Below are 12,316 nucleotides of genomic sequence, written 5' to 3'. Positions count from 1 at the left end.
TTGTTTCATGGAAAAGAAATGAGTATGACATTTTTTATCAACATGTGCTGGTATATAGCTTGACACACAGAAGACATGTTGGAATTGAGTTGTCTTATTAGACAAACAGGGAACATGGGTAGGAGAATCCCGTAACTTTGGGCTCTTGAAAACTCAATCACCCACTTCACTTCCTTGTAACTCCAGGAGAAAACCTTTGCTCACTGTGTTTTCCTCTTTAGGGCTCCTGAAAGCTCACAGCATAAAGCTTTGCATGAAACCTAGTGTGTCAACCATAGGAAAAATGCTTAGGTCAGAAGCACGGAACATGGGAAAAGCCCATGATAACTTAGCACTGACCTCTATGTTTTCCTGCTTCACACTATTCTTTCAGCTGTTCATGCAATATTAAAACTATTCCACTTAATTGGAAAAGGACGCTTAAACTCAGATCTTGATGTCGTTCCTCCTCAGGACACTGCAGCAAGTTGTAAACTGTACCTGAAGTAAAAAAATCTGTATCTGTATTTAAACCATTCTAATGGCTGGAAACCAATGAAAAAGGTTAGTGTATCTTACCTAGAGATTGTCAATTTATTGTTCACTGCTCTTGGCTGCATTTTCAAGTTACTTAACTCAGCTTTTTCATCATCTCTGGGATTCAGCATTGTCACCTAAGTTGATTTCTTGTAGAGACAAAAGCAATGAATATCAGTTAAACATACAAGAGTTTCTCTCTATGCGGTTAATATGTGAGAAAAGGATAAAATTGGGGCAAATTTAAGCTAAATAGTTATTATTAACAAGATTAGTCTCTTTGTGTTCCACAAAAATATCTCATAAAGTTACTGTTTTCCTATTTTTGTAATGTTATATTTTAATTTTGCCCTTATGTAATATGTGCTATGTATTTGGAAAGCGATGGCATTCATTCTGATTCCCCAGAGCTAATTTTTTCTAGAAAATCCATCAAAAATAAAAATCTGGGGCCAAGGATTTAGCTCAGTGGTATCGCCACCTGCTGCACAAGCGCAAGGACCCGAGTTTGATCCCTGGTACCAAAAAAATAAAAATAAAAATAAAATTAAAAAAATAAAAATCTGTGTTAAATATTTCATGGAATCTTTCTTTATTCCCAAATATTGGCTATCATTGCAACTTCAAAATCTTGGTGTTTCCCTATGTAAAATTTTATCTTTTTCAGGAATGTCTCATAGATCAGAGAGAAATAAAAATAGCTTTTGTTCCTATGTCTTGGACATTTAAGACCCATAATTCCACCAAAATCATTACAGTTTTAAATAATTCAAAGACCATGGGGAGATTTTCATGAGCATAAAAGAAGCAAAAGCAGTAGAAAGAGAGGACAGCAGCAAAACTGATTGCTTGGGGTGAGAGAATCTTAGACCATCATGTCATTACAAGATTACAGAGCAATTTGACAATTTTATTCATCAGGAGAATTATTTCCTGAGCAAATGAATTCTTTATTTAAAAACAATGTAGCAGTGCAATATGTATTAAATTCCCAAATTATTTATTCCTGCACGTTTTCTGGCGATGTATATTATACTTTCTGTTTCCATTAGCAGTATGAGCACAAAGAAGTTGAGAAACTCCCACACATTCTATGCATTGTAGGAGGTCAATATGCGGTACTGAAATGTCCATTTCCTGACTTCCATCCCAAGGCATTGTTTTTTATTTGAGTCAAAAGGAAATAGTAGTCCCAATGGAATATAAAATATCTCAGTTATGTTGGAATATCTATTATTACATGGATATCAATTATATTTTGATTATACATGTTAAGAAAGAGGTAATATACATTAGAATACCTGGTTTTTATTTGGAAAGTAAATATAGGTGGTTTATTATAATATTACACATAAATCTGTTATAAGAAGTCAAACAATGAGCCTTCATCCATGTGTTATGGAATGACTTAGACTTCTGCGTAAAGAGAAAAACTTTGAAAGGATTGTCATAACAATAAACTCTAAGTTAAATAATTTGCTATTAGGTAATAATGCATATCAGTTAAATGTTAGGAATAGATGTATATGCCTCACAGAAAAAAAAGCACATGGGCAATGTCAGGTGGTACATTTTAGGGGCAATAGGTATGTACACTTTTTAGGGGAGTTGATGTTAATTTAGGGATAAGTTATTTAGGAACACTTTATGATGCATATATCAATATCATCATGGAAAATGAGGGGAAATTCCACCCCCCAAAATTAAAGAGAGTCATTGTATTTGGAGGATATGTGTTCAGGAGAGAAGAACCATGCATAAAAATCAAGACTTCAAACTTCAAAGGCAATAATTCAAATCATGATTAATATTAGTTATGAAACAAATACTACTAAATATTTATATTATGAAATTTATAGTCATTTTTCTTAATAGTAAGAACATAGAACACTAATATAGCTTTTATATGAAGCAAAATCTATCAAAGGTAGTGGTTCTTAACTTTAGTTTAAAATAATATACCAAGAATTCCTCATTGTTTTGGATCTGAGGCAAGGTTACCTGAAGAGTTTAAACTAGACAGGTAATTATATTGATTTGTGAGATTGAGAACCACTAGTTAAATTTAATAGTTTGGAAAATGAATTTTTCCCTCAAATCCTATGTTAGATAATTATTATACAAATTTCCATATGATAAGTTTATACATGTGTGTTTAAAATAGTTTCTCTACTTATTTTGTTTGTCTTTCCTTTATTCCCTATTAAATCACAGTGAGACCTGACAGAACAATGAATCACAGTTGTCTTTTGGTAGTTGAAATAAAATAATTGCAATCCATGTATCCAGAAGGTTGATGTGGAAATCTACAAAGATATCACATAAAGGTTGGCACTGAAGCCTGGGCTTTGGAAGTTCTGGTGATAAAGTGCTTATCTCTAAATACAAGGGTTTCCCTCAAGTCCAAGTTAGCAAGAGCTTTATTTAACCATATTTAACATTATATATTTATATATTTCAAACTATATTCAATAGTGTTAAAAAAAGGGAAAATGAATTTAATGCAAGCTCACTAAGCTTTTTACATTTTCTGCAAATTTGAGGCATTGTTAAATCATATTTAATGATCCTTTTTGCTACACTTCCTCCAGAAATTATACTCACATAATGTTTATTACAAATCAAACAGTAGATCAGGTAGTCCTATTCAAGGTATCTGTTTTGTATACTGTACTATATTTTTGTCAATATATGTTTGCAATACACTATGTACTATGTATGTTCATTTGGAGGAACAATATTCAGAAAAATAATGAAGGATGGACTGTTATCAGATCACTATAGGATAAGGTTGTTCCCTCTCCTTCCTAAAATAAGAAGAAAAATATTCCTCATCAGATATTTATAGGGTTGATACAAATAAAATCATAAAAAATGAAATAAAATTTTAAACTATTTATTATCATTTCATTGCTTTCTAGTCATTGACAGGTACAGTGTAGACTAATGTCATATTTCTGGTCTATGATATCATTAATGAAGTGTAATTAATTTAACTAAAGTTCTTCAAATTTAAAGTCCACCAAAGCCCAGGATAGTAGGAGTAATGTACTGAATAATTTTAAAAAGATAAAGAATCTTTGACTGAGCACTTACATCCTTGAATAAGGGAAACAGGAAAATATAGGAATTATAAAACCCTTGGATAGTAAGTGCTGTATAAGCATGTGCCCCAATTATAAATTTTTAACTTTAACTTAATCTCTAGATTTTGCAACCTGACTTTTAAAATACTTTCTGCTTTAGATTAATCTGAACCATTATCAGAATGCAAAAAGATGCTTTTCTTCTTAATTTCCTTTCATTAGAAAGATTTTTCCATAAAAGGGGAAGGATTGTTTTGTCCCCCTTTTCTTCTGCAAACAATAAGCTGTACTTAATGTGAATGAGGGGTTATTTCTAATGTTCTTTGTCATTAGACATTGTTGAGTGTAAATCAGATAGGTACGGGAGGAAGAAAATAATACAGAAATCAATAATGAAAGAGTTCCCAGAAGAAATTGCTTTTCACAATTGAGAAGTATTGCTGAAGGTGTATAGACCTCAAGTATAAGTATGTGATTTGTGGATATTGTATGAAAAATATATACAGAAGGGTGTGTGTGGTGGACCACGCTTGTAATTCCAGCTCTCTAGAGGTTGAGACAGGAGAATCACTTGTGCCAACTAATCCTGCAGGGCAGTCTGGGCAATATATCAAACTCCATTAAAAATAAGCCAAAAGGAAAATACGTGAGTCCAGAGTTACTGTCCAGCTGTTGAGTCCATCTCTCAACCCAGAAAGAATTACAAAATAGAGAGTCGAAAGAGGACTGAGCAAAAATATGTTATTGTACACAAAAAGCAGCTTATTGTAAAGTGAAAGCAAAAAGCCCCCAGGCAAATAAACCTGGATGGGGATCTGAAGGGTTTGGGAGAGTGACTTCCAGTTTAGGGGTTTTATATGAAAAAAATGACTACAATGCTAAAATGATCAGTATAAACATAACAAAGACATTCTTTAGAAGAGTACTCATATCTCCTTCCTAGGCAAAAAAGAATCCTGTCAGCCAATCCAATGAGGCCTTTGTTTGTTGAGCATCCATGTATGCTGCCCTTGACCATGGACAGGTCCCTCACTGAATCTTTCTGAGTCCTTCTTTGGCATAGCTTTTGGCATTACTCTGTGCCAGGCCTGTCCCCTTTATCCACTCATCTCATGGACCAGTGTTACTCTAAGAAGTCTTCTCAGCCTTCCACAGGGCCCTGCCCTCAACAGAGCCTCTGCTTAGCTATGGAAATGCTATGCAAACCCTAAAAAATGGAATCTAAGCCTGCAGAGTATTTGTGGTTCATTCTCCCCAGATCTCTCTTTATCTCCCTGCTTATAAGAGTGCTGAAGACAACTATTTTTTTTTTCATTTTCCCATCTCATTTTCTCTTTCAAAAGCACCGCAGAAGCACAACATCCTCTACAGTTATTGGAATTCCACAACCTGGGACCCAGGCCTACCCTGCAGCCAATACTCTCTGCACTCTTCCTGTCCATGTGTCTGGTCATGCTGCATGGGAATCTACTTGTCACCAGGGCTGTCATCTCTGCTTTCCACCTCCAAACCTCCATGTAATTTTTCCTTTCCAACCTGCCCATGCCTGACATCTGTTCTGTCACCACCATGTTCCTGAAGATAATTATGGGCATCCAAACTCACAGCAGAGAAATCTGTTTTGTGGGCTGCCTGACTCAGATGTCTTTTTAAATCCTTTTCAGATGTATGTATAGTATTCTTCTGACTCTGTGGCTAATGACCTGTTTGTGGCAATTTATTTTACTTTATTATTTTCCTTTACAGAAAAGAAAAGAACACAGCATTTTGATGGAATATGTCATAGGTGTTTTTGTTTTTGTTTTCTGAAAACTCTGAATGGAGCTATCTTATTAGAGCCACAAGGCATCTAGGCATGAGAATGTTGGATTGCATTTTGAGAGGAATACATACTTGAAATTTCTGATTCCTCTTAACCTACAATGTATTGACACAAGGAAGCATAAAAAGTAAAACTATCACTGGGCATGGTGAGACACTAAGGCAATCCCAGCTACATGGGAGGCTGTGGCAGGAGGATCAACAGTTCAAAGTTGGCTGGGATAACCTAGTGAGATCCTGTCTCAAAAAATTAATCTGACAATAATGTAACTCAATATATTCTGTATTTAATGGCAACCACTGTGAAAACAAACTATTCATGAAATAGCTTCTTCTTTGTTGAAAAATACTGGCCATAATCAATGAGGCTTGAAACACCTCATGCTTTTCTGTATTCACTTTCATCATATTATTCAAATATCATAGTCAATATTTTCATGGGTTTTTCTCTGCTTTGGGGACCAAGGTGATGATTGCTTCAAGGAAGAAATTCAGAAGTATGGCTTTCCTTTCAATTTCATTGAAAAGTTTGAACAGTAGTAGCAGTAGTTCCTCTCTAAATGTCATGTAGAATTCAGCAGTGAAGCCATCAGGACCTGGACTTTTCTTAATTGTTAAGTTATTAATTATGTTTTCAATTTCATTGATTTGGAATTGGGTCATTTAGTATTTTTAGGTCTTCTTTGTTCAACTTTGGTAATTCATATGTAACTAGGAATCTGTCCATTTCTTCTGTGTTTGCCATCTTATTGGTGTATAGGTTCTTGAAGTAGGTATTGATGATCCTCTTGATTTCTGGAAGTACCATTTGACACAGCTATTCCCCTGCTGGGTATCTTCCCCAAAGAATTAAAAGAATCATACCACAGTGATATATGTGCACCCATGTTCATAGCAGTACAATTTGTGAGAGCTAAAGCTTGGAAGCAGCCCAAATGCCCATTAACTGGAGACTGGATAAAGAAAATGTGGTTTTTTAATAAAATGGAGTACTACTCAGCCATAAAAAATGAGAAATTAGAGACATTTATAGCTAAATGGATGCACATTGAGGTGATACTCTTAAGTGAAATAAACAGGACACACATGTGTAAATACCAAATACTTTCTCTGGTGTGAGAACCTGAAAGTGTAAGCAAGGACTAAAAGGTATAATAGATAATGTGAAATAGGAAGAAAAGGGGCAAAGGAGAAGGGGAAGTGGGAGGGGTACGGGAAAGGAAAGAAGGAGATGGAATTAATATGAGAAAATGGAAAAAGGGAAACAAAGTCTTTGTAAATAAGGAAGGATGGAGGGGTTGAAGGGAGGGCAGGGGAAGGGGGGAAAATAAGAACCAAGAGAGATTATGTAAAGGTTCAAATTTCCAATGATAAATGTAATTATATTGTATACCTAAAATATACCAAGAAAATAAACATTAAAATATATTTTCAAGGCACAAGAAAGCAGAAGAGATACAAAGAGAATATAGAGGAAAATCATACTGTTCTGGCTAAGACCTGTTATAAATTTTCATATATTCCTGAGGCTCCAGTGCCATTTGGCAATTTTATTTCTCTGTAGAATTTCAAAAACAAAAATCATAATGACAAAATATGTACTAGGCTTCAAATTGTGCTTACTGCTATACATAATATATGCTGCCACAACCAGCCCAGTGAGACAGGACAAGCAGCTTCAAGCTCCTGAGGCCCTCCTGGCCAGGTGAGACAGGACAAGCAGCTTGAAGCTAATGAGGCTCTCCCGGGCCATGCCCAGGGCATGGTGAGGTCCCAGAGGCCTCTTGCAGCCCCACCCTACCCAATGCTCCCTAAGCTGCCCCAACTGGCCAGTGGGTGAGACAGAACAAGCAGCTTCAAGCTCCTGAGGCCCTCCCAGGCCACGCCCAGGGCATGGTGAGGTGGCAGAGCCATCTTGCAGCCCCATCCCCACCCCAGGCTCCCTAAGGTGCCACAACCAGCCCAGTGAGACAGGACAAGCAGCTTCAAGCTCCTGAGGCCATCCAGGCCAGGTCAGACAGGGCAAGCAGCTTCAAGCTCCTGAGGCCCTCCTGGGCTATGGCCAGGGCATGGTGAAGTAGCAGAGGCCTCTTGCAGCCCCACCCCACCTGATGCTCCCTAAGCTACAGCAACTGGCACGGTGAGAAAGGACAAGCAGCTTCAAGCTCCTGTGGCTGTCCAGGCCAGGTGAGACAGGACAAGTGGCTTCAAGCTTCTAATGCAGTCCAGGTCCACGCCCCGGGCAAGTGAGGTCAGCTTAGCTGCGTGGGCACCTCCAATGCTCAGTGTCCCATGTCCCAGTCCCCCCACCCCCCCCATGCACTCTCTGCCTTCTGGCTTTTCTCCTACCTGGTCCCACACTACAGAGGTACAGGAGATTATAAAGAAGCTAGTCCTGAGCGCCATAAGATAGAGCAGAAGTTAGTAACAGAAACAGTGTTCCTCAGGCTCCTCAAAGAAAACTGAAGCTCAGCAGAAAAGTGAAGAGAACCTCTACAATAAAGGCATATCAGACCACTGTACTTGGTCTGCTGCTGGCTTGCTGAGACTCATTGGCTTGTATATGCACAGGGATTCCTATGCTGCCTACTGTGACAGCAGAGACACACCCTGAAGGAGGCCCATAATTTCTAGTGCTATTTGCAAAAAAGAAAAAAAAATTTTCTTATTTTTAATTTTTCCTTTTTTTCTACTCTTCAAAATTTTACTTTTCTTTCATCTTTTCTTTCTCTCTCTCTCTCTCTCTCATTCTCTCACTGTCCCACACTGCTCCTCATCTCCCCATTTGTTCCTTTCTGCACTGAATTCAGATTTCTCCCTTACTGTTCTTTTCTTCTCTTTTTTCTTCTCTTGATTATCATTAGGTTTAAAGGAAAGTAAGTTTGGTATCTAGCCTCCCTGTTGCTGTTAGGTGATTCTATTCACATCTTTGTTCTTTCATTCTGCCATTTTCTCTTCCCTTTAACAACTTCTTAGAGTTTCTGTGATCTTTCTGTGTCTTCTGGCCTCACCACTAATCTTACCTGTTCTTTCTACCTGTCCCTCCCTCCCCAACTCCTTTTAGCTCCCCACCCCGAAGGAGAAAGATGCTATATTGAAGAGTTTATTCATTATAAACATATGTTAGGTTGGTCCTCGGTTTTAATTTAACTCACATAGTTAAAAGTGATAGATTAATAACTACCACAAATTGTCATTTTCTAAGCTGTGCTTGATGCTATGGTAATGCTGACTATGACATTTGGGCTAACATGTTGTGATTGATCTAATTAGTTTTCTTTCCTGGTATAAGAAAAACATAATAGCTTCAGAGGCATTAGTCTCAAAACCCAAACACAAGCTATATCTGGAAGTCACCTCTGAAAAGCAATCATTCCACAAGGGTTTTAAACACAAGCAACAAAGTTACCTACATTAAGCAATCTTGAAATATCAACCCAGGAATTAAATCAAAGGACAGTACCAGAAACAAAAATAAGAAGACACTTAAGCAATGCACAAATGAAGGCTTCCATGGCACAAAAAGGAAATTCTGGGGGAAATGATGTGGAAAAGTCAGGTAATCAACCACCTGGACACCCTGAACTGATAGCACAGGAAGTAACAAAGCAGATGCATGAGGCTCTAGAAAATTTCAAAACAGAAATAATCTCCCAGATAAATAAAGACAGGGTGAGCAGAGTGAAAGACATGATTAGAATTCTTTTTTTTTTAAAGAGAAATTATAGACATTTATTGTTAAGTGGATGCACACTGAGGTGATACTCTTAAGTGAAATAAACAGGACACACGTGTAAATACCGAATAGTTTCCCTAGTGGGAGAAAGTGTAAATAAGGACTAAAAGATATAATAGATAATGTGAAATAGGAAGAAAAGGCGCAAAGGGGAGGGGAAAGTGGGAGGGGTAGGGGAAAGGAAAGAAGGGAATGGAATTAATATGAGAAAATGAAATGGAAAAATCCTTGTAAATAGGGAGGGGTGGAGGGCTTGAAGGGAGGGCAGGGGAAGGGGGAAAAATAAGAATCAAGAGAGTATGTAAAGGTGCATATCTCCAATGATAAATGTCATTATATTGCACACCTAAAAAGTACCAATAAAAGGATATACAAAAAAACCCTGCATTTTAATACCATCCGTACATCAGCAATATATGATGTTCTGAAAAACTAAAGTGACAAAAGAAAATTAATTGTGGTTTATGGATTTCCATTCAATATCAACCCTTGTTTCTGTTTTGTTAACTAAGTTATACCTACTAAAAGAAACTTGGCAAAATTAAAGCAGTGAATTAAAGAAAGCTGACCGAAACTGTCATGGTCCCTCCTGGTCTAAGCCATATACATCCTTCAAAAGGTCTAAGTAACGAATGAATTTCACAGGAATAGGTGATGGCGTCCCGAAACAAACATCTTCACCTCTCTCTTTAACATAATCCGGGGCTTCCAATTCCGACATTGGATTCATTCTCCAGTTCAGGGCCAGGAAAAACGATTTATAATTTATTTGTCCTTCACTGTCCTCAAACCTGGCCAGTAAGTTTTCCAGAAGATCATCAGTCAAAGGAAACCTGTGGGACTTGCAGAGCCTTTTGATGTCTCTATTGGGCAATACATTTTTTTTTTCTGATCTTCATACACACAGCTAGAAATGAGTCTGTCAAAATGCTCAAACATATTTTTCTTGAGCTTTTCTTGGGCCTGTGCAATTAAGAGATTCCTATCTGAACCCATGTCCTCAGGGACAAGGTAGTGATGTGCAATGGTTAAAATCTCCCGGTCGGTGAGCTTATTGACAGTTATATCCAACAACAGGTCTCTGAATGTATTAAAATCCACCATCTTCGTGTGGTTACAGTCAGCAGCTGAAAATACCTGCTTGATCTCTCTTGATTTTGATTCTTCTTTCAGCTTTTGTAGTGTGAGTTCAATATTGCTAAGTGGGAACCTGTCTACGCTCTTCTCCATGTAGTTTAAGGTGTACTCATCAGCACTGAGCAAAGCAAATAGGTTCCTGTTCACATTCACTTTGGCTCCAACATACAGGTCCTTGACATTGATATATTCTGGAAGCTCACTTTTAAAGACTTCTTGCCCAAACTTCTTCACATGACTTCTTTTCAGGAACAGCCCACCAGTGTAGCCTGAATTCCTCTCTATCAGTTCAAACACCGAAAGTGTGCCATCCTTGAGAAAGTATGAAATAATGAACTTCCTGTCTGCATCAGCACATGTGGGTGTGATTAGTCTTGCAAACAAACGGAGTACATTGCCTATGTTGCCACAGCTGCCTTCTCTTGAGAACTTCTTCTGGTAAGGCACAGGCTTGAGGGACAGACAGGAATGGAGAGAATCCTCCTCACACCCAAAGCCAGTGTAAGGTGGAAATTTCCTTTCTACTTTTGGAGGAGGACGAGGCTTGTGTGAAAGGAGGGTAAAGTTCTTGATTCCATATTTAGTCTTATAATAAGACTTTGTAAATTCATCACAGTCACAGAGGATCACTTTCCTTCCCCCCACATTGATGGTGGCTCCTAAAAACAGGTCACTATCCTTGTAAAATGCTTGGTCTATTTTTCCCAGCTTGTACTTATCCAACATGTAACTATACTTCCGCTTGCTGGACAAGCCACCAAACACATTGAGAACTGAACGATCTGTTATCTGGCCTGACTGATGGAGTCCGGGTGGGCCATACTTGGGTAGTTTACTCCTCCGGAGGAAGACCGACTTAGCATCCCGGCCTGAGTTCTCTGTCAATATTTCTTTGATTTCAACAGTATCATCAGACAAGAAGTAATGCAGGACGAGTTCTCTACGTTCCCCAAACAATGAGTCTGAGTCATCCCACAGGCAAAAGAAACGCAAAACTTTCCTATTGTACTCCAGAAACTGTCTCCGGGTGTCAGCGGATTCATAGGGATGAAGAGGCTCCGCACGCTCCAATGTCTCTTTCCGCATCTTCAAATACAGATCTTGTGGACGCTGTCCTGGGGGATTTAATTTTACTCCTATTTTTCTCAAAAAAATATTTGTGAATTTATCACAATCATAAATCTTGAATGTCCAGCCAAGGAAGATGATGTCAATGTTGATACTGAAATCATACACAGTATAAAACTGATCATCATTTGGAGGGGGGAAAGAAATCCGATGATGCCGAATAAAAGTCCCTTGAGGCAGTCCGCTATTTTTCACTTGAGGTTCATGTACTTCGATTGTGTCATCTTCAGGGTAGAAGTAGATTTTATAGAATCTGATTCTATATATTTCTTGGCTTTTATCCCATACTCTGTCTTCCAAATAAGCATCAAAACATAGAATCTGTCTATCAAAAGCTAACCAAGACGGTCTATCAGTTCCTTCTCCTTTCGGATATATGCTACATTTAGTCTTCACTTTTTGCCCAATAAGTGGTTCTCCACCTATTCCAGGCTTCTCTTCACTCACCAGCATCCTAACATTGTTGCAAAAGCCCCAGTGTTGGGATTTATGAAACTTCTCCTTTCCCACATTGTGGTTGAAGCTATAGCCCGGCAGCAACGGCAGGACCATGGCTCTCAGCTTCTGAGGGTCTAGGACTCCGCAGGAGACCAGTGGGCCAGCTGCGTGCTTCCAGGCCGCTTTGTTGAGCCCCCACTGCAGGGGTTGCCTAGAGACAGGGGCAGTGTCACAGAGGGAGAGGGCATGGCGGGGTGGGGGTGGGGCGCGGAACCCCTCCCTTCCCACCCTCCCATCCCCCACCGGGCCCGGACAAAGGAGCCCAATTCTGTAATTCTAAAGGCCATGTGAGTCAGAAATGCTTCCCAAAAAGTGTCATTTATAGCACAAAAGGGAAATGTGAGAAGACAAAGATACAAACAACTACCGAAATGTAGTATAATATTGAAAGCAG

The 12,316-nt window shown here is 38.5% G+C and overlaps 1 pseudogene; it reads right to left on the bottom strand.

The window, feature by feature from the left end:
* Window positions 1-9,392: 9,392 nt before the first annotated feature.
* LOC147828174 (EF-hand domain-containing family member C2 pseudogene) lies at window positions 9,393-12,078 on the bottom strand (annotated as a pseudogene).
* Window positions 12,079-12,316: the final 238 nt, after the last annotated feature.

This window comes from Heterocephalus glaber, unplaced genomic scaffold, assembly GCF_053883595.1.
Source record: "Heterocephalus glaber isolate CG9 unplaced genomic scaffold, H.glaber_assembly_v1.0 deba00001244, whole genome shotgun sequence".
NCBI classification, from domain to species: domain Eukaryota; kingdom Metazoa; phylum Chordata; class Mammalia; order Rodentia; family Bathyergidae; genus Heterocephalus; species Heterocephalus glaber.
Note: the sequence above shows the minus strand (reverse complement) of the source record. Positions and strands in the feature narration are given on the sequence as shown.